This window comes from Mus caroli, unplaced genomic scaffold (genome assembly GCF_978045245.1).
Source record: "Mus caroli unplaced genomic scaffold, Mus_caroli_1 scaffold_1, whole genome shotgun sequence".
NCBI classification, from domain to species: domain Eukaryota; kingdom Metazoa; phylum Chordata; class Mammalia; order Rodentia; family Muridae; genus Mus; species Mus caroli.
In genome coordinates, this window is record NW_028227256.1 from 180,122,436 (window position 1) to 180,127,873 (window position 5,438).

General features: G+C 47.7%; 1 pseudogene; it reads right to left on the reverse strand.

The window, feature by feature from the left end:
• Nucleotides 1–4,501: 4,501 nt before the first annotated feature.
• LOC110298066 (small ribosomal subunit protein uS13 pseudogene) lies at nucleotides 4,502–5,058 on the reverse strand (annotated as a pseudogene).
• Nucleotides 5,059–5,438: the final 380 nt, after the last annotated feature.

The window sequence follows — 5,438 nt, forward strand, 5'->3', positions numbered from 1 at the left end:
AGAAAACGTGTGGGGTTTGTGCCCGTATTTCCCCCACCCCCACCCCACTTTTTCCTTGGCTTTTCCCTCCCCTGGAGCCAAGTCTGAGTCAGCCCAGCAAGGGGCTGTTTGGTAGGTGAACTCATTACAAGGAAATGTCCCCCCTCTGGTCATCACAGGCGATTTTTGCTGTTGTTTCCTGCAGAAGGGATAGAGAAAGACCTAGCAGGGGGTGGTGGCCCGTTCCTTTAATCCCCAAATTTGGGAGGCAGAGGCAGGAGGATCTCTGTGAGTTCAAGGCCAGCCCGGCCTGCACGGCAAGTCCCAGGACAGCAACCAGGATACCACAATACATAAAGAGACCCTGTTTCAACAACAACAAAAAGGTGTTCAGAGTTGGGGCTGTCCTGGCAGGAAGCATGTGCCAAGGAGAGGCCGGAATAAAGGGTACAAGGAGCAGATCCCAGGAATCCTCTGTTTTTCTGCTTAGCCCACGACACAGCTGAAGAAACTCTGGAGTGACTTTTGCTCCCCTGAAGACTGTATCCCCTCCCCAATACGCATGCACCAGAATCCAGAACATTCGGGTGGCAGCTTAATTCACTTCAGGTGATTCTAATCTTTTTTAAAAAAATTATCACCAGGGTGTAATTCTGTAATTTTGAGTTCATAGTCCATGTATAAATTGAAAGTAGAAGCTGGACAGACAGAATTGTAAGAGGGAGGCGGGATTCCACTAGTTTGTTCAACAAATATTTATTGACTGGCAGCTGAACTACTTGGTGGCAACAGAGCTACGCACCCAAGCACAGCTCTTCTCTAATGGCTGTTCTTCCTGGGGGAGGGAAGATAAGAATGAATGTGTGTGTAGCTACGTGTGAAACAATGCAAGTGTAACTACCGGCATGCACTGTGAAGAAGGCATGGAGAAGCTGGGTGTGCTGGAGGTGAGGGTGGTCATTCAGGTCATCCAGAGGTCGGTCAGAATGGATAAAGTGGTGTCTAGGGGAAGTGAGTTATCACTTCTGGGGGGGAAGAGTGTTCAAGGTTAGCCTGGGCTGTACAGTGAAATCTTTTCTTGACAAAAGCAGAAATGGGGGGAAACACACACATGTGTTGGTGGTCTGCATATTTGCAGTTAAACTTCTCGGTTCTTCCGGGTGGTGCGCATACAGAAAATGGTGGTATTACTGTGTTCCAAGGGCATAGATTGTGTGTGAGGTGCAGCATGAGTCAAGGACAGGTAGTTTCTTCCCACAAGTTCCTGAAAAACAACTTAAGTAACTATGACCCTGAGGCCCACGTCAAAGGTGTTCTTCACAGCTCAGCAACGTGACTTTGAAAGCTAGCAGCTAAAAATGAATAAAAAAACCGGCGAAATCAGAGAGCACTGATCCTGGTTTCGCTCAGTTTGGATAATGCAAGGCTGACTGGCAAATGGGACAGCTGCTTCTCATCAGTCTCTTATGACCAAGAACACGTGAATGCCACTCAAAGCCAATGCGCTGCAGGGAGTCAGCGCCCGGAGAGTAAGGGGATAGAGATAGGTGCCACTGCTCTCATTTGGTCCCACAGAGCGACTCTAGGAAAGTGGAAGGACAATGGGACAGCTGGGACTGAAGCCAGCACTCAGGATCATCTGAGGCCTCTTTCACATCCTGAGGGTTGGGACTATGCACGTGAGGTGGGCGACTGGGGACAACTGGACAGGGACTCAGGGGGACTCGTATCACGTCCCTATTTGATAACAGACAAAACCCACCCCAGCCCATCAGACTAGAGAGATCCTATAATCCAATGTCACAGGATGTTCAGAGTGACCACCTTTGAGGTAGATGGTCACTTGTGTACCTTTTTTGGCTGCCGTTCTGTGACTTTTCCACAATTAACCACAAGGAACTGAGCTATTCCCATGAATAGTGGCTCTGAGTGGCTCTCTAGAGCATGTGCTGGCCATCCATCGAATCCCCAGTTCCCCACAAGCACTGGAGCTAGCACCAGCCAGGGCAGAGCCTTTCACAGGTCACTCGGCCGGGTGATATTTATACCACAAGCCTTTACATTTTTCATGATTGTGGGTTTTGCTATAAGTGGACTTTTGGGTAGGAATGAGCAAATTCGCTCTATAGTCTTCCTAGCATTTTTTTTTTTTTAAATCTTGAATCTGAGGGGTTTTCAGGGCCACCTCCATCCTAGGGTCTAGAGACTTACTTAGAGAATGACACGGGAGAGGTGATGTGACATCACTGAGACCCAGCAGCAGTTTCTGAGCAGAGCCACTTAGGACAATGACCCTTCATGTAGACTTCTCTCCAGATTTCATTCTTTTTTTTTTTTTTTTTTTTTTAAAGATTTACTTATTTATTTTATATGAGTACACTGTCCCTCCCTCAGACACACCAGAAGAGGGCATTAGATCCCATTGTAGATGGTTGTGAGCCACCATGTGGTTGCTGGGAATTGAACTTGGGACCTCTGGAAGAGTGGTCAGTGCTCTTAACTGCTGAGCCATCTCTCCAGCCCCCTGGATTTCTTTTTTGCTTCATGCTTTCTCTGCTCTTGCCCCAGCAGCACACCTGAAGTATCCCCAGGGTGAACACTGAGCAGAGAGGTGCGGGGCTTGGTGAGCACGTGTCTCCTTCAGGCTCCTCAGTGGGTGTTTGTAAAGAGTCTTGTAATGCAGGCTGGGAGTGTAGCTTGGTTTGTAGTGTGCATAGCTAATGTACAGGAAGCTCTGAGATGGTTCCCCAGCAGAGCATAAAATCAGCAGTGGTGGCACATGCCTGTCACAGTAGGTCTCCAGAGGTAGAGGCGAGAACACAAGGTTGTCCTTGACTAGGTGGCTAGACCAAAGCCAGCCTGCTATGTGAGCTCTGTCTTCAATCAGTTTTATACAATGCCAACTGAGGAAAACATGAAGCGAAGAAAATGTGTACGCCACTGTAAGACTCTTTCAGTGTCCCAGGAACTGCAGTGGAGCGAGCCCCCACTGGCCAGACTTTGTTAGTCCCCCATCCCTAGTTAATCCACAACCTGGCTGCCATGGGTGAAAGCGAAAGTCACACAGTTGCTTAGGGAAAGTTTCCTCCAAAAGTTGACCTCTGAACTGAGAGCTGGGGTAGGAGAGGACTTGGCTGTACTGGACTTGGTCCAGGGTCCGTACAGAAGGAGCTGAGGTGGCCCTACCCTGTGGAACAAAGGCTGCTGGGACTGGAACACAAAGAGGGAGGGAGTGGGAAAGGAGAGGTTGTGAGAAAGGGGGGAGCCAGAGACCACAGGGTGGTCTTTCACAGTAGGCTCACAGGGGTGCCTCTCACAGTAGGGCTCGGTTTTCCTCTGAGTCTGAGTCCTAGGTTAAGTATCTATGCAAATCATGCAATTAAATGAGCAAATCACACAAAGCCAGGCATGGTAGTACATGCCTATAATCACAGCACACCAGAGGGGGAGGCAGGGAGGTTGGTTAGTCTGGGATACCTGAACCCCTTCTTCAGATAAAGAGCCACTCAGGGTTGACTTCTGGGAACTGAACACAGGTCCTTTGGAAGAGCAGCAGTCACCCCTGACCACTGAGACATCTCTCCAGCCCATGAACAATGCATTTTAAAATGACAGCAGTTTTGCATTTTATCACAATTTTTAAGGACACGATGTCATCAATAGTTTGGGCAGCAGCGCTAACTGCTCTTGTCAGGTACAGCTGTGACTGATTGTGCCCTTGATCCAGTTCATCCATCTAAGATTCTGATATCCCCATGATCCACAGGAACCTGCACCTCTGAGACAATGGCAGTGATGAAGAGATATGTTCAGAGGAAGTATCTACCCCAGCCATCCTGTCTCCTGATCTTGTTCGTCTTTCCTATGGCTGTGCAGAGCAGTTGAGGCTTGTCCTCCTGGCCTGAGGAGGACACTTTGAACTGAGATGTTAATTCAGTGACCACCTCTCTCCTTGGCACACTGGCTCTCTTTCCCCAACGTGGCAATTAGACCATCTAAACTGAACTGTTTGGAGTTATCCTGATAAGATCGCATGTCTCTAAGCTAGTTCTGAAACAAAAACAAAACAAAATAACTGTGATAGTTTGAACTTGACCACTAGGGCTGGAGAGGTGGCTCAGGGGTTGGGAGCGCTGGATGTTCTTCTAAGGATCCAATTTCAAATCCCAGCACCCACATGGCAGCTCACAACTGTCTGTAGTTCCAGTTCCAGGGGATCTGAAACCCTCACACATACATACATGCAGGCAAAAACACACCAATGCACATTAAAAAACAAACCAAACCACCTGAGCCCTATCTAGGCTATGAGCTTCTCCTTTGATTTTTTGAAAAGTTATTTATGTCTATGAGTGCTCTGCCATTTACATTATAGTCTTGCATGCCAGTGGGGGGAGGGGTCACATCAAATCAATGTTGTGAGTCACCATGTGGATGCTGGGAATTGAACTCAGGACCTCTGGAAGAATAGCCAGCGCTCTTAACCGCTGAGTCTTCATCTCTTCAGGCTCTTTTCTTTCTTTCTTTTTTTTTTTTTTCATAGGTATATAAACTATTTATTAACAGCAAAGGCCCAGACACTCATTTCTTCTTGGATACACCCACAGTTCGGCCCCTGCGGCCAGTGGTCTTGGTGTGCTGACCGCGGACACGAAGGCCCCAAAAGTGGCGCAGCCCTCTATGGGCTCGAATTTTCTTGAGCCGCTCCAGGTCCTCACGCAGCTTGTTGTCTAGACCGTTGGCCAGAACCTGGCTGTACTTCCCATCCTTCACATCCTTCTGTCTGTTCAGGAACCAGTCTGGAATCTTGTACTGTCGTGGGTTCTGCATGATGGTGATCACTCGCTCCACCTCATCCTCCGTGAGTTCTCCAGCCCTCTTGGTGAGGTCGATGTCTGCTTTCCTCAACACCACATGAGCATATCTCCGCCCCACGCCCTTAATGGCAGTGATGGCGAAGGCTATTTTCCGCCGCCCATCGATGTTGGTGTTGAGTACTCGCAAAACGTGCTGGAACTTCTCAGGGATCACTAGAGACATGGCGGCGGCACAGACGGCAGCCCAGGCTCTTTTCTTACTTTAAGGTTAGCATTTCCTGACCAAGAGAGTGCAGAAAAACATTGTGGGTTCAGAAGTTACAAACGCAACCCACTGTGGGTCTATGCTGGAGTCACCTGTGGGTGGTTGAATTGATACAAAAGAAAACAAACCTGTCATACATATATTAGACTAATTGGAGGATGTCTCTGAATTTGAGGAGGATAGTTGAAATATATATATATATATATATATATATATATATATATATTTTTTTTTTTAACCAAGTTAATAGTCTTTGATTTTAGACAGTGATTTGAACTCAGGCTCTCTGGGTTTATTAAAGTTAGTCTTCCCTGTTATTTTGTGTTCTTGGATGAACCACAAAGCCAAGCCATGAGGATTAAACAGTCCCTAGAGCC